The sequence below is a fragment of the Antechinus flavipes genome, chromosome 3 (genome assembly GCF_016432865.1).
Source record: "Antechinus flavipes isolate AdamAnt ecotype Samford, QLD, Australia chromosome 3, AdamAnt_v2, whole genome shotgun sequence".
Classification (NCBI taxonomy): Eukaryota; Metazoa; Chordata; class Mammalia; order Dasyuromorphia; family Dasyuridae; genus Antechinus; species Antechinus flavipes.
Window position 1 is genome coordinate 259,300,544 of NC_067400.1, and position 22,001 is coordinate 259,322,544.

The 22,001-nt window shown below is 33.7% G+C and overlaps 1 protein-coding gene and 1 long non-coding RNA gene across 4 annotated transcripts in view; one reads left to right on the forward strand and one right to left on the reverse strand.

Annotated features, from left to right (window-relative positions):
• The window catches only part of LOC127553905 (amine oxidase [flavin-containing] A-like), a 118,366-nt gene that overhangs the window by 74,017 nt on the left and 22,348 nt on the right, over positions 1–22,001 (reverse strand). The gene's annotated exons all lie outside the window — the stretch shown is intronic.
• Positions 7–20,957, forward strand: LOC127553906 (uncharacterized). Its single transcript, XR_007951843.1, has 2 exons — positions 7–1,366; positions 20,704–20,957. It is a non-coding gene; the product is annotated as an uncharacterized LOC127553906 (long non-coding RNA).

Sequence of the window (22,001 nt, forward strand, 5' to 3'; positions counted from 1 at the left end):
AAAAAAAGAGAGGAAAATGTTATGCATAAGTAAATGTTAAACTATATATTCTACCTGATTTAAGGTGATTCCAAAATAGTCCAGGATTCATATTGTTTTAAAATATATTTCTTTATCAATGTATTTGGATTTTTAGTCAATATACAACTACCTTTTTAAAAAATATCCAACACATATCCTCACAAAAAGCTTGTTTCTGTATAAAGAAGTAAAAAGTGTGTATTCAAAACTATTCTCTGGTTATTATAGGTCTTTCTGATCTTGTGGTATTCTAATATAAAATTGATAGGGTCTAGACTAGAGAATCCTAATTAGCACACACATACACTTTCTTATATTGTTTGCTAACTATTTAACATTTATTCATCTTTTCTCTCCAATTAAGTATTAGATTCTATGACAGTATGAACCATATCTAATAGTCTTTCTTGATTCACTCAATTGCTAATTTCTTCCCTTCCTTCTCCTAGTTTACATTTAACTTCTGTGTATATTTGTATTTATTTTATTTTTATGCAGTTTAAATATATTTTATGCATATGTATTATCTGCCCTATTTAAAATACAGGGACATTGTTTGGTGGTTTTTTGGTTTGCTTATAATCAGAGCAATGTTTTTTTCTGCCTGTACCAGAGAGGTCTTGAAGCACGAAATGAGAAATGTTTGACAAAACAAATGAAAACAAAACATAATGTAGACAATGTTAATTTGTGGTTTTTCAAGTCAATATGCCACCACATTTTCTATTTGTGTTTGTTTTCACTGGATATATAAGTTTGTAATCGAGCCCATACTCAAAAGTTTTTTCCAATTTTGAAGGACCATCCAGAACTTGTGAACTAGTTATATAACTACTGAAACCCAAGGTCATCTCCACATGATAAGTCTGCACTGTAATAGATTTTGAATTTTATACCACTCAATTACATAGAAAAGAGAGGCTTAAAAGTACAAAAAAAACCCAATCCAAATCATGGTAGATGACTAAACTTCATTTCATAACTCTTTTGTTCTTAGATTAATACAGGTCTTTTCTATTAGATTCATTTATATGGTGCAGCATATAAAACTAATGAAATACATACCATGTGCACTACATTTACTATGTTTATAATTAAATGGTCTTCAGACTCTTGCCAAACTGTTAATTTTCTGCTTCATACAGGAGCCATCTAAATCAGATGTCCTGTTTTTCTTTTTTCTTTTCTTTTTTTTTTTTTTACCAGTAGGAGCTGACATGACTCTGAAGAGAGAATGACTTCACTTTATCATAATTTTAGTAATAAAAAAATGAAGAAAACAAAGTTTTAATTATTTTTCCTTGGAAGCAATCCCTGGAAGATGCAGCCTGGCAAGTTACTTCAGGTACTGCTAGCAATTAGTGTCACTGAAGACCCAGAAAATAACGTTCTTGTCACAAAACTCTTTGGTAATATCAAATGGTCAATAGCAGACACTGATATGATTTGATTAGCACAAATAATATTAAAGAATGAGAGAGTGATTACAAGGCATGAGGGGAAATCCCAGTAAAAAAGATGTTGATTATAAATTAAACATCAGACAGGTCCAGAAAGAGGCTGGGAAATTGAGCTGAGAATTGTTTGAATAAAAGATGACAATGAAACCCAGGAGAGCTGATGAAATCATCAAATGAAACTCAGTGTAGTTCCAGTGCACTAAGATTTTTGGTACAGGTTATAATCTAAGGCAAGAGGAGAAGGGAATCAAGGGCAGAGCTTTGGGGAATATCCACAGTTGGTGGGCATGCCTTAGATCTCAGAGGAGACAAGAAAGAGCAGACAGAAGTGAGAAAAGAGCCATCCTATGGTGTTGTCACAAAAACTAGAAAGAAGTGCATACCAAGGAGAAGAGGGGCTAATAACCCTGGAAAAGTCTACAGAGAATTAAAGAAGGGGGATTCAGAAAAGAACATTATGGACTTAATGATTAAGAAATCATTTATGACTTTGAAGAGAGCAGTTTCAATTGAAGGAAGAGGTTAGAAGCCAGACAGAGGAGTTTTAAAAGTATTAAGCAAAAGGAAGAACACATGCTAACTGTAAAAGAGAGTGCCTTCTCTCATGGGGTTTAGCATAGAAATAAGGAAAATGATATTGAATGGCAATGATCAGGAATAGATTAATCAAGCGGAGGGTTTTTAAAGGATGAGGAACATATAGTAATGTTTACAAGTGGTAGAGAAGCGGTCATTGAGTCAAGCAGAGACTGAAGAAAATTGAGAGTTGTGATGATAAGAGGTGACAACTTCCTGGAGGAGAAAGAATAGAATGGAGTCACTAGTGCATTTGGGGAGTTCCCTGGCAAGGAGAAAGACCACCTCTTTACATGAGACAAAGGTGAAGGAGGAAATACTCAAAAAATGCATCTGAAATATGAGATGAAGAAAGGATAATAAGAAAGAGCTCTCCATGAATGATCTCATTTTTTTTTTTCAGAGAAAATATAAGGCAAAGTTTTTATCTGAGGGGAGGAGGGAAGAGGATGTGGAGGTAGGTTTCAGTAGGGATAAAAAGGTTTTAAAAAGAGTGATGAGTAAAATAGTAGTAAGTCAATTAGGGAAGTATTAAGAGGGTTGCTTTCCCAGTTGAGATTATGGAACATAATTCTGTAGTGACATAGGTCAGCATGGCTTTGTGATTTTCTCCAGCTTTGGTCAGCATATAAATAGGAGGAGAATCAGCAGATAGTGGGAATAATCCAAGGCTAAGGCTTAACAATGAGATACTGGATAATCAGGAGTATGGGACTTAAGAAAAGAGGATAGTGTACAGCTGAACTGGTTCTCTAAAGGTGCAAGATGAAGAAAGGATTAGTGTAGCCAGTGCAGGGGTGACTGCCTCAGAAAGAATTAAGGGTTTGAGGGACCAGAGGTCACAGTGAAAATAAAGAACAGAGTTTGGTGTTATGGGCCAGATCTCTGTACTTGAAACAAGGTCTTACACGATGCTAACTCAGTAGAATTAAATACAATGGTTATCTAGTTTAGCATGGTGCTTAATAGTTCTCTAGTTCAGTACATGTACTTAGTACTTAATATAGTTCTACAAGATTCACACTTACGATGATGTAATTATAATAGCAGGGACCCAGAGACACATTCATTCCATGGTCCACCTTTGTGGTAGAGCTGGAGGCTGAAGCACAAGCCTTCAGACTCAGAGCCAGATTCATTTACTTCATCTCACAGCGGTGGCTGACCTCCTGCACTTACCCCACTGAGACCAAGGCTGGTCTGAAAGGCTCTCAAGAAAGCTAATCCAGGCCCCAGGCAAGGAGACAATAAAGAATATGGACTTTGGACTTTAACAAACTGAAAGGAAGGCTATTCCAGAGACCTCCAGAAAACCAACCAAGAACACTACAGCAGTTTGGGGTTACAAGCCAGAGTCAGAGAGTTGGAATGACAACAGATTATTATCAAATAAGAGAATTTCTGGGTTCATGATTTGTAGGTGATAGCGAGATCAAGGATATGACTGTTTCTTTATGTAAGTAAAGTTGGTAAGGGAATAATAGATCATGAGAAATGAGAAAGTTGAGGAACTAAGTGGTTGAGATTTTTGAGGCTGTCCCCATACTAGGAGAGGAGAGAAAGACTGAGAGTCAGGAACTGAATTCATTGAGAAAAGAAGGAAACTATCCTGGAGATTGCCAGATAATAGATGAGGGCAAAGAACAGGGTTAGGAACTGCAAGGCAGAGGGAGAGGAAGAATGAAAACAAAATTATAATCAGATAAAAGAATTTGCAAGTTCACAAAAATAGAAACAGAACTGTTTCTACGCGTGACCGCAGAATCAAAAGTATGACATTTTGATGTTTTTAAAATTTTCCTGGGATAATTGTCCACATCCTCAGGAAGAACTTTTGAAAATCTTTTTCATTCTCTTCTACGATATACTCAGCCTAATTTACAATAAAAAGATCTGAGCACAAATTCTAGCTCAGCCACATACTTCCTGTTGGACAAGTCCCTTCTCTATTAGCCTATTTCCTTATCAAAAAACTTGCAGTTTGTAGTAGATAATCTCTGAAGTCCCTTCTAACTCCAAACCTCCTATACTAGAGCTTTAGAATTTACAAAGCAAGGTATTTTTTAACCTTTAAACATTAGGATCATAGATTGAGAAAAAAGAAGGGAATCCAACAATGTTACCAAATAGATAATGCAAATATTTTGCAGATGATGAATCTGCAAATTTATTCATTTATACAGTGCTTTTGGGTTTGCAAAGTACTTTAAAAATATTACTTCATTTTATCCTCACAAACCTGGAGAATTAGGTATAATATTATCCCCATTTACTGAGAAGAAAACTGAAGAAAACAGAGGTTAAGTGATTTGCAAAGGGTCAAATAATTATTAAAATTAGACCCGAACTCAGGTCTTCCTGACACCAGGTCAGTACTCTACACACTGTGCCACATCTAATTGCCTACTTTAAGGCTCAATGAAGAAAGGTGATTTGTCCCATACCATGCTGTAGTGAATGTCAATGCTGGGACTAAAACTTAAATTTTCTGAAATCAAGATTAATATTCTTACCAACATTTCCTCTTTTCCAATGAAAACATCTCAGGAAAGAATACATTCATTCAAAACAGAACATTTAAAAAATTCATTATAAGACTGCCATTCTAAAGGGTACTATAGATAATGAAGCAATATCAGTATTAAACATATATGCACCAAGTGGTACAGCATCTAACTTCCTAAAGGAGAAGATAAGAGAGTTGAAAGAAGAAATAGACAGCAAAACTATAATAGTGGGAGATCTCAATCTTGCACTCTAAGATTTAGATAAATCAAATCAGAAAACAAATAAGAAAGAAATTAAAGAGGTAAAAATATTAGAAAAATCAGGTATGATAGATCTCTGGAGAAAACGGTGATAGAAAGGAGTATACTTTCTTCTCAGCAGTTCATGGAACCTACACAAAAATTGGCCATATATTAAGACATAAAGATCTTAAAATTAAATGCAGGAAGGCAGAAATAGTAAATGCTTTCTTTTCAGATCACAATGCAATAAAAACTACATTCAACAAAAAGTTAGGTGTAAATAGACCAAAAATTAATTGGAAACTAAATAATCTCATCTTAAATAATGATTGGGTGAAACAGCAAATTATAGACACAATTAATAATTTCACTCAAGATAATGACAATGATGAGACATCATACCAAAATTTATGGGATGCAGCCAAAGCGGCAATAAGGGGAAATTTTATATCCTTAGAGGCTTACTTGAATACAATAGAGAAAGAAAATATCAATGAATTGGGCCTGCAACTTAAAAAGTTAGAAAAAGACCAAATTAAAAACCCCCAATCAATTACTAAACTTGAAATTCTAAAATTAAAAGGAGAAATTAATAATATAGAAAGTAAAAAAAAACTATTGAACTAATAAATAAAACTAAGAGTTGGTTTTATGAAAAAACCAATAAAATTGATAAACCTTTGGTAAATCTGATTAGAAAAAGGAGAGAGGGAAATCAAATTAGTAGTCTTAAAAATGAAAAGGGAGAACATTCCACCAATGAAGAGGAAATTAAAGAAATAATAAGGGGTTACTTTGCCCAACTTTATGCCAATAAATTTGATAACCTAAGTGAAATGGATGACTACTCCCAAAAATATAGGCTTCCCAGATAATCAGAAGAGGAAGTAAATTGCTTAAATAGTCCCATTTAAGAAAAAGAAATAGAAGAAGCTATTAATCAACTCCCTAAAAAATATCCCTGGGACCAGACAGATTTACATGTGAATTCTACCAAACATTTGAAGAACAATTAGCCCCAATGCTATATAAACTATTTGAAAAAATAGGGAATGAAGGAGTCCTACCAAATTCCTTTTATGACACAGACATGGTACTGATACCTAAACCAGGTAGGTTGAAAACAGAAAGAAAATTATAGACCAATCTCCCTAATGAATATTGATGCTAAAATCTTAAATGAGATATTAGCAAAAAGACTTCCAGAAAATCATCCCCAGGATAATACACTACCATCAAGTAGGATTTATACCAGGAATGCAGGGCTGGTTCAATATTAGGAAAACTATCAGTATAATTGGCCATATTAATAATCAAATTAGCAAAAACCATATGATCATCTCAATAGATGCAGAAAAAGCATTTGATAAAATCCAACATCCATTCCTATTCAAAACTCTTGAGAGTATAAGAATAAATGGACTTTTCCTTAAAATAATGAGGAGCATCTATTCAAAACTAGCAGTAAGCATCATATGTAATGGGGACAAATTGCAACCATTCCCAATAAGATCAGGAGTGAAACAAGGTTGCCCACTATCACCATTACTATTTAATATTGTATTAGAAATGCTAGCTTTGGCAACAAGAGTTGAGAAAGAGATTAAAGGAATAAGAATAGGCAATGAGAAAACCAAATTATCACTCTTTGCTGATGATATGATGGTATACTTAGAGAACCCCATAGACTCTACTAAAAAGTTATTAGAAACAATCCACACTTTTAGCAAAGTTGCAGGATACAAAATAAACCCACAAAAGTCATTAGCATTCTTATATATCACTAACAAAACCCAACAGTTAGAGTTACAAAGAGAAATCCCATGTAAAGTAACTACTGATTGTATAAAATATTTAGGAATCTATCTGCCAAGGGAAAATCAGAAAACTTTATGAGCAAAACTACAAAACACTTTCTACATAAATTAAGTCTGATCTAACCAATTGGAAAAATATTAAATGCTCTTGGATTGGGTGAGCAAATATAATAAAGATGACCATACTACCTAAACTAATCTATTTATTTAGCGCTATACCAATCAGACTCCCAAAAAACTATTTTGATGACCTAGAAAAAATAACAACAAACTTCATATGGAAAAACAAAAGGTCAAGAATTTCAAGGGAATTAATGAAAAAAAATTAAATGAAGGTGGCCTAGCTGTACCAGATCTAAAATTATATTATAAAGCAGCAGTTACTAAAACCATCTAGTATTGGCTAAGAAATAGACTAGTTGATCAATGGAATAGCTTAGGTTCAAAGGACAAAACAGCCAATAACTTTAACAATCTAGTGTTTGACAAACCCAAAGCCCCCAGTTTTTGGGATAAGAATGCAGTATTTGACAAAAAATGCTGGGAAAATTGGAAATTAGTTTGGCAGAAACTAGGCATTGACCCATACTTAACACCATACACCAAGATAAGGTCAAAATGGGTTCATGACCTAGGCATAAAGAATGAGATTATAAATAAATTGGAAGAGCATAGGATAGTTTACCTCTCAGACCTGTGGAAGAGGGAGGAATTTATGACCAAAGAAGAACTAGAGATCACTATTGATTACAAAATAGAAAAGTTTGATTATATCAAATTGAAAAGTTTTGTACAAACAAAACAAATGCAGACAAGATTAGAAGGGAAACAATAAACTGGGAAAACATTTTTACAGTCAAAGGTTCTGATAAAGGCCTCATTTCCAAAATATATAGAGAACTGACTCTAATTTATAAGAAATCAAGCCATTCTCCAATTGATAAATGGTCAAAGGATATGAACAAGACAATTCTCAGACAAAGAAATTAAAACTATTTATAGCCATGTGAAAATGTACTCCAAATCATTATTAATCAGAGAAATGCAAATTAAGACAACTCTGAGATATCACTACACACCCCTGTCAGATGACAGGGAAAGATAATGTAGAATGTTGCAGGGGATGTGGGAAAACAGGGACACTGATACATTGTTGGTGGAATTGTGAACACATCCAGCCATTCTGGAGAGCAATTTGGAACTATGCTCAAAAAGTTATCAAACTGTGCATATCCTTTGATCCAGCAGTGTTTCTACTGGGCTTATACCCCAAAGAGATACTAAAGAAGGGAAAGGGACCGGTATGTGCCAAAATGTTTGTGGCAGCCCTGTTTGTAGTGGCTAGAAGCTGGAAAATGAATGGATGCCCATCAATTGGAGAATGGTTGGCAAAATTGTGGTATATGAATGTTATGGAATATTATTGTTCTGTAAGAAATGACCAGCAGGATGAATATAGAGAGGACTGGCGAGACTTACATGAACTCATGCTAAGTGAAATGAGCAGAACCAGGAGATCATTATATACCTCAACAACAATACTGTTTGAGGATGTATTCTGATGGAAGTGGATCTCTTCGATAAAGAGAGCTAATTCAGTTTCAATTGATCAAGGATGGACAAAAACAGCTACACCCAAAGAAAGAACACTGGGAAATGAATATAAATTGCTTGCATTTTTGTTTTTCTTCCCGGTTTATTTATACCTTCTGAATCCAATTCTCCCTGTGCAACAAAAGAACTGTTTGGTTCTGCACACATATATTGTATCTAGGATATACTGTAACCTATTCAACATGTAAAGGACTGCTTGCCATCTGGCAGAGGGGGTAGAGGGAGGGAGGGGAAAAATCGGAACAGAAGTGAGTACAAGGGATAATGCTGTAAAAAATTACCCTAGCATGGGTTTCTGTAAATAAAAAGTTTAAAAAAAAAAAGACCGCCATTTATAAGATGTACCAAATATGCTTTAAATTCACATATTTCTTGTAATCACACATTACCCATTATCTAAGCAATTTCTTGCACACCATAAGAGTATCTAAACAATTTCTAAAATTTTCCAAAATGCCTGTGCATTAAAGACAAATATTTGGGTAAATATGGAATATTTCCAAGTAAAGTTAAATCTAAACAATTGGAAGAATCTCAAGTGATCATGGGTAGGATGAGCTAATGTAATGAAAATGACAATTCTATCTTAATTAATCTACTTATTCAGTGCCAAATCAATCAAATTGCAAAGAAATTACAGAGCTAGAAAAATAACAAAATTCATCTGGAAGAATAAAAGGTGAAGAATTTAAGGGAATTAATGAAAAAATGCAAAGGAAAATGATGAAAAAAGCCTAGCAATTCCAGACTAAAACTATGTTATAAAGCAGCAATCATCCATTTGATATTGGCTAAAATGTAGAGTAGTAGATTAATGGAATAGGATAGGTTCACAAGACATAATAGTCAATTGCAATAGTAATCTTGTGTTTGATAAACTTAAAGACCTCAGCTTCTGGGATATAAGAACTCACTCTCTGACAAAAGTCAAAACTGGGAAAACTGGAAAACAGTAGACAGAAATTAAGTATTCATCAACATCTAACACCTTATACCAAGATAAGGTAATTTAAACATAAAGGGTGATACTATAAGTAAATTAGAACAAGAGAGTCTACCCCTCAGAGCTGTGGAGAAGGGAGAAATTTGTGGCCAAAAAGAACTAGAGAACATAATGAAATCAAAATGGAAAATTTGGATTACATTATATTAAAAAGATTTTGCATAAATAAAACTAATGTAGCCAAGATTATAAAGGAAGCAGAGAGCTGGGGAAAAATTTTTACCACCAGTTTTTCTGATAAAGGCCTCATTTCTAAAAATATATAGAGAAATGACTCAAATTTATAAAAACACAAGTCATTCTTCTATTAATAAATGATCAAAAGACATGAACCGTTAATTTTCGGGTGAAATTAAAGCCATTTCTTAGCCATACAAAAAAATCTTCTCACTATTGATTAGAAATGCAAATTAAAACAACTCTGAAGAACGTTATACTTCTCAAATTGACTAACATGACAGAAAAAAGATAATGAACGTTGGAGCGAATATGAAAAAACTGGGATTGTAGAGGGCCACAGATAGTGGGGGAACTCTGGGTGAGGTAGAAGATCCTTTAACCCAGAGGGAATCTGCCGACGATGTCTGGTAAAGCTCCCCATCTCCACTAAGAGCTCTCAGCTTTCCTGAGAAGTCAGGGGCAGACAACCTGTTGCTGTGACTGAAGCAGAGTCATACTAAGTGGCAAAGAGTCATCTACATACAATAGTAAGTTGTTTATGTGCAGTATATAGTTAGTACATGCACAGTGTTCTTTGGTTATATAAGTGAATTAGGGTATATAAGGGTGAGAGAATTTGGAATATATGGACTCCATATTTGACCATCTATATGAGTCTTGCCTCATCACTCTTTTTCTAAGACCAAGGACTTGGGCTAGTACCGAGATCCTCCAGAGCTAGTCTGGACACAACATGGGACACTAACAGATTGTTGGAGCTGTGAAATGATCCACCCATTCTGCAGAGCAATTTGCAACTATGCCCAAGGGCTATAGTATATAAATATAATCTGGTTGTTGCAGTGCACCATTCTCTTTTGGTTCTATTATATACATATATATATTATACAATTCTCTTTTGGTTCTATAATATCTATAGATATATATAGATATTATAGAACCAAAAGAGAATGGTGCACTGCAACAACCAAATTATATGCTGATCAACTGTGATAGACTTGGCTCATCAATGAGGTGAATCAAAGCAATTCCAATAGACTTGTGATGAAAAGTGCCATCCACATCCAGAGAGAGAACCATGGAGACTGAATGGAGATCAAAACATATATTTTTACCTTTTTGTTGTTTGCTTATTATTTTTCCTTTCTGATTTTTTTGGCACAGCATGATGAATATGGAAATACATTTAGAAAAAACTGCACATGTTTAACTTCTATTAGTTAATGTAGCCAAGTATTAGTTTGCATGCAGTCTTGGGGAGCAGATGGGGGGAAGAGAGGGAAAAAACTGGAGCACAAGGTTTTGCAAAGGTCGATGTTGAAAACTATCTTTGCATGTATTTAAAAAAAATATTAAAAAGGTAAAAAATAGGTTGAATCAAGAAATAATAGTTCAAACTATTAAAATTTAAAGCCAAACTAAGACTTTTTTGGACAGTTTATTTAAATGCACATCTATACATACACATATATATATTACATATTTGTGTGTGTGACAGACAGCTTGGTGAAATGGCTAGACACATGGCTCTGGTCCCAGAGATAAAAAGATCTGGATTTCTACCTTTGATACATACTGTGATGCCAGGCAAGTCATTCAATAATTCTAAGCAACTCACTAATACTGTAAATTGCAAAGAATATGAAAATTTCCTTTGGCAGAAGGAGGATCTCTCAAGAATTGCCTCTATCAATAAAATCACAAGTCTAGTTCCTGTTCCTATATATATAAATATATAATGTACACCTACATATATACATACAATTAACAGATTTTTTTTTCAGTATGTGGTTAGACAATGTATAAAATTCCCAGGAAGTTTACAGAATGCCTGCAAACTAATGCTTTGCATTTATTATATATATGGATCCTTTGATACCAATGCCCAACCTATGAGACCTCTCTTTAGAAAAAATGAAGCCCAGCTTACTCTTCCTATAACTAAAGATTTCTATAAGCCTATTTGCAATGAACACTGACAATATCATCAGTGAAGCCTCCAGGGTACTCCTTTGTTTTACAAATGAGAAACATGATCCTATCTGCAAATCATAGTAATTTTAAGAATAAAATACTCCCCCCTGGATTTTTTTATTTAATTTTTTTGGTTTTCACAGGAGGAGGGAGAGGAGGAAGAGACAATGTTTTAGCTAATGTGACAAAAAGTCTATTTTTAAAAGACTTGTTTGAGATTTCAGATAATATAGGTCTAACAACATACATAATACAACAGCATAATCAGGGTAAGATGATTAATATGGACATATCAGTTACCCTGGTAACTGCAAAGCTCCAGCTCCAGACATACTGTTTAAGAAAACTATATCCGACTGTAACCTATTCAACATGTAAAGGATTGTTTGCCATCTGGGGGAGGGGGTGGAGGGAGGGAGGGGAAAAATCGGAACAGAAGTGAATGCAAGGGATAATGTTGTAAAAAATTACCCTGGCATGAGTTCTATCAATAAAAAGTTATTAAAAAAAAGAAAACTATATCCGGATTGATTTTGCATTCTAAAATCTAAAAATTAAAAATCACAAGTGATATAAAATTATTATCTATGATATAAAATTATTATCTAAACATAACTAGAGCAATATATCAAATAAGTGAATATACAGTATAATCTTAAAAGGTAGAGATAGTCTTCTACTTTCTAAAACAAACTCATTCACTTATAATATAAATCTCATTTCTTCTTGGGATCTAGTCCTGCATCTTTTCCCTCTCTCTGGTACTTTTTGGTCTCTCTCATTCTACAGACTCATTCTCTACAGCTACTTTCCAACATGTACAAATTAGAGCTATCACTGAGGGATTTCTGTGGAGGTTTGATTTGATTAATACCTCTTGAGGGGCTTTTCAATTATATAGTTCTCTGTTTTTAAACTACCCACCAAAACAAGCCCAAAAAGCCAGTTTAAAAAAAAAAAAAAACTAAAATCGAACAAACAAAACAAAAAAAAAAAAAAGAGGTAATTATCTGACAATTTCAAAACTTTCCATATACCACTTTTTTGTTTTCTATTTCAAGACTGAATTCCTCAAATTACTAATAAGATTGTTGATTCCATTGTTATTACTTATATACAAATCCCTACAAACCTGGCTTCTACACACAGAAAAATCAGTAGTCCATTCTAAGGTCACCAATAATGGTTTTTTTTTAAATAATTTTTTATTGATAGAACGCATGCCAGGGTAATTTTTTACAGCATTATCCCTTGCATTCATTTCTATTCCGATTTTTCCCCTCCCTCCCTCCACCCCTTCCCCCCAGATGGCAAGAGTCCTTTACATGTTGAATGGGTTGCAGTATATCCTAGATACAATATATGTGTGCAGAACCAAACAGTTTTCTTGTTGCACAGGGAGAATTGAATTCAGAAGGTATAAATAACCCGGGAGGAAAAACATAAATGCAAGCAGTTTATATTCATTTCCAGTGTTCTTTCTCTGGGTGTAGCTGCTTCTGTCCATCTTTGATCAATTAAGGCTCTCTTTATCAAAGAGGTCCACTTCCATCAGAATACATCCTCAAACAGTATCATTGTTGAGGTATATAATGATCTCCTGGTTCTGCTCATTTCACTCAGCATCAGTTCATGTAAGTCTCGCCAGTCCTCTCTGTATTCATCCTGCTGGTCGTTCCTTACAGAACAATAATATTCCATAACGTTCATATACCACAATTTACTCAACCATTCTCCAATTGATGGACATCCTTTCATTTTCCAGCTTCTAGCCACTACAAACAGGGCTGCCACAAACATTTTGGCACATACAGGTCCCTTTCCTTTCTTTAGTATCTCTTTGGGGTATAAGCCCAATAGAAACACTGCTGGATCAAAGGGTATGCACAGCTTGACCAATAATGTTTTAAACCAAATTGGAGTTTATGGAGAGAAAAATAGTAAAAATTTCTATTTACATAAGGCTTTCTATCCAAAAAATGAATTTAAAGTCTCCTAATGTTTTAAATACAAATTGATATTTGATCCAAATGTCAGACAGTCAGGTGTCACATTCAGTACATGAGATACTTGGTTTCCAAAGGCCCACATTCTCACATTTTGTAAGTGTTTGAGACCAGTCTTGAATTAGGAAGATGAATCTTCCTGACTCCAGTATAGCGTTCTATCCATTGTGCCATCTAACTACCCATCCTTAAAGATGAATAAGATATAAAAAATTTTGGAGGCCATTATTTAAAGTAAAAACAAATTTCCCATCTAATTTCATCTTTGTATTTTTTGTAGATTCGTCTTTCTTTCACCCATTGGTGTCCAAAACTCAGCTTACTTGTTCTTTTTCTTCCCTTTACATTCATTTTATCAGAGAATTCAATATTCTCAGTCACATGCAAGAAAGTAAAGAAGAACTATATTGTAAAGAAATTTTTGAATAACTCCGAAGTTTATGTTTCACCCTAGCAGCCATAAACTATAGAGTCATTGAAGATTCTGAGGAGAATAGTAAAATGCTTAGAAATGCTCATTTTGAAGACTTGGCATCTATGGAGGAGACTGAAGAGAAGACCAATAGAAGACAGGGAAACCATTTAGGAAGCTTTTACGTTAAACTAAGCAGGTGGTAATAGGAGACTGATCTAGGATAAAAAGAAAACAGATACAAAGAAATGTCAGGATATAGAATCATTAGGCCTTAAACAATTAGATATTGGGAGCAAGTGAAGTAAAGATTTATTGAGTAACTAAGAGAATTCTGATGCTTCAAAAATAAAAAAAGAAGTTTAGAGAAAGAGCAGGTTTAGTTTTAGTGAGAGAAATAAATAAGTTCTAGTTTGGATATAGTAAGTTTGATTTGCCACAAAAATATATGATCACATATAACTCAGCACTGAAGGATTAAGGTAGTCTGAAGATGACAAAGCATTCATCTTACTGGCCACTAAGCAGGATTTATCAATGACTCAGTAGACTCTTATTAAAAAGTGGTACCTTGTTGATTGAACTGCTTTCTCAGTGCTTTTTACTCTTTTTAGTTAAGACAGACAGTATTGGGACTACTACAACCTATCAAAAGGTAAATGAGGAAAAGAATATTGGTACCCTTCCTCCCGAACTAACATAAATGTGACTGATCATATCATATCTAAAGTAAACTGCTCAAAAATATCATCTGATCCCAAAAATTGGGTGCCCTGGCTGCCTCTTCCATTTTGCAGTTTTTTTTTTAAATACTTAAAGATGACAACAGCATCCAGAAATGAACACAGTTGACTGGTGACAGGATTTTTATACTTTTGGAGAAAAATATTATCAGCTGGAAAATGACTCTAAATCGTTGGCCTGAAAATACCTTGTGGTGGGAAAAGTGGATAGCCAAAGTGAAATAAAATTATGCCCAATTTCTACAAATTGCTTCATGTTTAAAGGTATAAACCTCAACCCTTCCAGGAAAATATGAAGTTATAACTCTTGTTTTAATGCCTTGTTAAATATAAACCTATGAGATCCTTTTATATTAAGTATTTCTTTGTGTATAGGAAATCTGTTAAGATACATGACTTTGGTTATACATGGAATGCCTTTCTATTCACTTTAAGTAAATCTTCCCTGGAATACAAGAGGAGGAGACATAACCAGCCAAAGACAAGAAAGGAAGTCTGACCTTTCTCTTCTTGGTGGTCTGACTCTCCCAGGACAAAACTCTGTCTAGATACATACCTGGCTCAAAATCAGATATGCTCTTTAGGGGAGCAGGAAAGGGTACAACTGGTTTCAGAAATTATTCTAATTTTTAGAAATAGCTTAGGGAATTCATTTGCAGAGAGGTATGATTTGAAGCAGATGAGGTCTTAAGATTGAGTGCAGAAAAGAAAGACAAGAGGTCCAAGACAAAGATATGAAGAATATACATATTAAGGAAAATGAGAAAGAATGATCACACAGGTAAAGGTAAACCAGGAGAGTCACTGAAACCAAGGGAAGAGAGAGAAAAGCAAGACAAGACAGAAAACATGTCACCATGATTTTTCTTTTTAAAAAAGGGCTGTAGGATGAATACAGAGAGGACTGGCGAGACTTACATGAACTGATGCTCAATGAAATGAGCAGAACCAGGAGATCATTATATACCTCAACCACGATACTGCTTGAGGATGTATTCTGATGGAAGTGGATCTCTTCGATAAAGAGAGCTAATTCAGTTTCAATTGATCTAGGATGGACAGAAGCAGCTACACCCAAAGAAATAACACTGGGAAATGAATATAAACTGCTTGCATTATTGTTTTTCTTCCCGGGTTATTTATACCTTCTGAATCCAATTCTCCCTGTGCCACAAGAAAACTGTTCGGTTCTGCATACATATATTGTATCTAGGATATACTGTAACCTATTCAACATGTAAAGGACTGCTTGCCATCTGGCAGAGGGGATTGAGGGAGGAGGGGAAAAATCGGAACAGAAGTGAGTGCAAGGGATAATGCTGTAAAAGATTACATGGGTTTTATCAATAAAAAGTTATTTTAAAAAATTAAAATAAAAATAAAACAGGGCTGTTCCTCTTTCAGAAACTAGCAATCTAGTTAAAAGTAATGGGGATATAGAGTATTCATTTTTTTTAATGTGTAGGTAAAAAAGAATACAATCACAGGAATTTACTATAGGCATAGGGAAGACAGAGTTCATCTTCAGAAGAGGAGAGTAAAAAAAAAAACAATCCTCTTCTACCCCAAAGAGTGACATTACATCACTCCCTCCCCAGAGAGAATTTATAGAAGACCTCAGAAAAGACTTCAAAAATCAAATGAGAGAGATTAAGGAAAAAACTAAAAAATAGTAATAATCCAAGAAAAACTAGTTCATAAAGTTAAAGAGAAAAGGAGATATAGAGTCTTAAAGAAGAAAAGAATTCTTCGGAAATTAAAATCAGGCAAGGGGAAGCCAGTGAAAGCTATAAGAGACCAGGAAATAACAAAACAAAATATAAAAAGTGAAAAGTAGAAGAGAATGTATAACATTTTTAAGAAAAACAATAGACCTGTAGAACAGATTAAGAAGAGAAAACATAAGAATAATTGGACTACCTAAAAACTGTGACCAACAAAAGAACCTTGACACAACAATGCAAGAAATAATCAAAGAAAATTCTGCTGGATTGATAGAACACAAGGAAAAAGTAGAAATAGAAAAAAAATTACCAATCACCATGTCAAAGAGATCTTACAAGAAAAATAAATAGGAATATTATTACTAAATTTTGAAACCCCTGGATCAAAGGAAAAATTCTATAAGAAACAATAAAAAACAAAACAACAAAAAACGCAAAAAAATTCAAATATGCTGGAGCTACAATTAGAATTGTACAGGATTTATGAGCAGCCACAACAAAAGGTCCTATAGTAATATATATTAATCAAAATACTACGCCTGTGTCCAACAATATCACATCCAACAAAATTAACCATAATATTAAATGAAAAAATGGATATTCAACAAACTTGCACATTTTTAAGGCTTTATCTCAACCAAACCTGAACTCAATAGAAACTTTAACATACAGAAGCCAATATTAAAGATTAATTTCAAGGAACTCAATATGGACAAATATATTTTTTTCATGGAAACATACACCATATGTTTAAGATTGACATCAATAATTGGGTAGCTGAAAAGAAAGATTGCGCAGAACTGACTCTAAAAAGCAAAACTGTCTAGGAAAAGGTAAAAATGGTACTACTTTTATTACGTGTAATGAGGTGCAGAGGAAGAATGCACACAGGGCCATTAGACGGGGAGGAAAGCTGATAGTTCTAAAAACTTACATTGGGAATGGATTAAAAGGGAAACAATAGGAAAATTATATATATATATATATATATATATTTATATTTATATTTATATAATGTGTATATATGTAATCCAAAATAGCACCCTCTGAAATCTATTAAAAATTAGGGGGAATGGAATAGGATAAGTTGGAGTATAGATGGGTGTGTAGATTTATGGCAATGGGAAAAGCTGTGTAAATTAACAGGAAAAGGATAAAGAGGGAGAGAAATGGTGGCACAGGATAAGTTGGGGTACAGAAGCGTGTTTAGATTAACAGGAGTTTGAAGATTTATAAATGAATGGGAAAAAGAGGGAGGGGAAAATTGGGAGAGAAGATAAGATAGGAAGTAGGGATCTATGGATGTGAATAATATTCACCAAATTATTAATATTCATCCAAATTAAATAATACCAAAGCAAATGAAGGAGTAGAACTAAAGTAGAAGAATAATAAGAAATAAGAGATATTCATAGACAATAGCAAGGATCAGGAGTAGAATTTATTAGAAAAAAAAGTAGAGCTAGTAATCATTAATCTTAGACAAGGTCAAATTTAAAGATTCAATCAAGAGAGAAATCTATATTATATGTCAATCAGCCATATTAATATTGTTTTAGATGCATGTCTACATGTGTAAATGCATATTTATACAGGTGAGTATATGTGCATGTACACATTCAGGTATATGTATGTGTAGATAGATGTGTGTGTGGAAATATATGTGTATATATATATATATATATATACATACATACACATGCATATATACATATATGTGCATATGTAAATAATCATGTTTAAGTGAAACCTACATGGGGGAAGTGGGGAGGATGAAAGAAGGAAAAAAGAATAAAGTAAAAAGTGAGCAGAGAACAAAAGAAAAACCTATAAGGAAGCAAAGAAAAGATGGACAGTCATGAATATATAATCTCTTCTATCATATATGCTTTATTGAAATGGAAATTTATTTTTACATATATTGAAACCTCCCTGATGTTAACAATGTTCTGTTTTGTTTTTTATCTTTCTTTTCTCTTTTGTTTTTTTCTTATTTTATGGTTAGTTTTAAATAAATATTTTGAAAAGAGTAATAGGGATATTTAAATAATATAAATATATAATTTATATATTTATATATAATTTATATGTATTATACATATTAAATAAGTAAATAAATAATACAAATAAATACAACACCCCCCCAAAAAAAACAAACCCTGAAGTATGAGAAGAGCATCAAATTACTGAATGAATACATATGTCTCATCTAGATAAGACAAGATAATAGGATATAAATACCAAACCATGTAAAACTTCATGTTCACTCAAGACTGGCAGATAGTCAGATGATTTTAAACATTTTCTGTAATATGAGCCAAAAAATGTGCTGGCAATGCAAATGTTGCTACACTGTAATTATCTACCTGTGCATAAAAATACACATACACCAAAATAAACCAATATGTATATGCATTATTTCTTTTCATAGGAAAAGAACATCTTTTAAATAGGTTAACTATTTTTTTAACCATCTTTTAAAAATATTCCAATGACAATCTTCCTTAGATAAACTAAAGACTCAGTTTTCTTTCAAATGATGCAAAGAAAACAGGTAGCAAATGGCTTTATTTTGCATGAACTACAGACTGGTTGTCTAGACAGACAATTTATTTGATTACTTCTTAGTCCACATCTTCACTTAAGCTAAGAAGAATTGGTCTAAAAATGAGAATGTCATCACCCTATAATTCATCTTTTCATCCTACTTCACAAAAAAAAAAATCATAGCAAGAGGACACTAGATTCTCTCTACCAGTGTTATTTTCAACATCTATACCACAGAATTGTTACAAATTTTAAAAGTATTTATATTGATTCTCCTAATCACTCAAGTTGAAAACTATTTTTTACTTTTTTCTCTCCCTCAAAGGCCATACTGGGCAAGTATCTTATACCTGATTCTCTATATTCACCAGTCCATCCATTACACAGCTGCCAATATAATCTTTTTAACTTATACATGTAACTCCACATTTACCTACTCAAAAAATTCATCTTTCTTTGAATATGGCATAGAGGATACAATTAAATTCTTCAAATATACATCATCTTATCCTGTCAAAATTCTTCTCTTTTCTCAGGTCCCTGTGTCTTTAAGTATACAAAAATCCTTGTCCCTCACACTGAAATATTCTCCATTCAAACTTTCACTTTTGCTGACTATCTCTCCTTTGTTCTGATTATACTTCGTGTTATACAAGTTTCATAATCAGTTCTCTCTCCACTCTATTCAATCCTCTACACTAAAATGATTTACCTTATATTCAGATCTGACCACTTCACTTCCCTTTCCAAGAAAATAATGTCTCTCTATTGTCTCTAGGATTAAAATATAAATTATGCTATTTAGTTGTCTTTACAACTCTTTACAAGCTTTGAAATCATCACTTCACCCTCACTTAGCAATATGCCTCCAGAATTCTACATGTCATCACCAAAACTAGCCTCCCATTATTTCCACATGGTACTTCAATTCATATATTTATCCCTTTCTACTGGCAAAGGCATACATGGAATATGGTCTTTCTCCATCAAACCCCTCTCTTCTTTCAAAAGACAGCCCAACTAAGACATTCCATAAAATTTTTCCTGATCCCCTTCAACTACTAACACTCACTTCTTCTTTGCATACAAATTTGTTATTCATCACTTTTATATTTATTCTGTACATTCTGCATAAGTCATACTATCTATGTTAGTTAGAAAGCAAGCTCGAGAGTAACAATTGTTTCATTCTTTGTAACCCAAGCACTGACCACAGTGTTGGACACAAAGGCATTTAATAAATGCTTACTGTTGTTCCCCTACCATTCCTCTACTTTAAAATTTTCAATGGTTCCAAAGCTTACAAGATTAAAAATACAGCCTATAACCTATTTAGTTCCTACTGAATACTTTAGTTTTATTTCACATATTCCCTTTCATGAATTCCATGGAGACTAGACAATTATTACCTACTACCCTATCACATGAGGCACAATTCTGCCTCAATTCCAAGATCATATATAGAAGAAATTTTAGATGGAAAATCAAACTTTTTGGTAGATAAAATTATTCTATAAATTTAGTTGTAGCTTTTTCTAGAGCTCTTAATAATCAACTCATCTCAAGTGCTTATAGCATATAGAAAATATGGCTTGATTTCTTTTCTGGTTCTCTGAATTTATTTTTTTAAGTATATCCTATTAATATAAAATTCATGCAACATGTATTTAGGGACAGGGGGGCTTAGTTTCACATTACTAGTCAAGCTTCTGGCATGTATTATCAATAACATAATATCCCATTTGCCTATAGGATACAAAAGACAAAGTCACTAAGGTCCTTTAGTAAAACTGTTCCAATGTTTCTAATGTATCTGCATATCAAATCTGAACAAAAACTGACTATGTAGTTAGACATATGTTTGTTTCTCTTTCAGAGAATCAGAAGAGATGTCAAAGGAATGAAAAGAGATATCAGAAATCATTTTGTCCACCTGCAGCTGAACTGAAATATCCACAGTATTTAAAGACCTCCAGTGGAGTTCTTCAATCTACTACACTTCCTGAGGAAACCCATTACACTACATTACATTACTACATACATGAAATTACATTACATGGGTAATTCTAATTTCCATTCAGTACTATATATTTTGCCCTCTTAAAAGCAGTAAAAAGAACAAGTATATTATCTTCTTCTGACTGGTAATGTGATTATAAGACTTTACTGTAATTTTAACTTCTTTCATTAACCATAGTATCTATGATATTTGAGATTTGTAACTAACCTCTATTCTATGAGAATAATTCTTGTAAAGAGAATAATGTAAACTAATTGAATATGTGTATATATGTACACACACAGAGACACACAAAATCCACTGGAGAAGGAATTGGCAAATGATTCCAGTATCTTGCCAAGAAAACCTCTTGAACAGTATCAAAATGCTCAAAGAAATGTCATCAGGGACTTCTGGGGTGGAACAGAGAGGAGAGGACACACTTCTTTCTGACCTCCTCTTACTATCCTCACACTAATTATGAAATCCAGCCTCCCCGAATTAGCTCTGGACAGGCAAAACACACAAATATTGGAGTGCAACAAATTATCAGAAGAAAATTTCAAAAATCACCAAAAAGGGTCTGTTTTCAATCAGCACGAAGGGAGGAAGGCCAACCGCAAGCAGGTTGAGCATAGATACCAGTGTAGGCAGCACAGTCTGGGGGCAGTGTGAGCTCCGTGTGCCAGAGGATCTAAAGGGAGGACTCTACCACAGTGTTGCCTACTCTGCCCTGGCTGCATGCCTGTAGATCAGTAGAGAAGTTATACAACATCCAACACAAACACAAAAGGTAAAGAGAGAACCCCAGAAATGCCAGAAACTTGTGGGATCTGGCCACACCCACCCAGCGCCTAGAGTGAAATCAGCACGGACTTAGCACAGCCACTGCCACTCATAAAGGAAGCTGCTGTCACTTGTACACAAAGCTTGGACAACTTTCACTGCCCTAATAACAGATCTCAACGTAAAAAAAAAAAAAAAAAAAAAAATAAAAAAGCAAAAAGAACTCTAACTACAGATAGTTTTTAAGGTGAAAGAGAAGAACAGATTTCAAATCCTGAGGAGACTAAAAGCAGATCATCTCAGATGAAGCCCCAAAAGGTGATATAAATTGATCCCCATTATACAAAGCTCTCCTAGAAGAAATTCAAAACCTAGAAGAAAAATGGGGA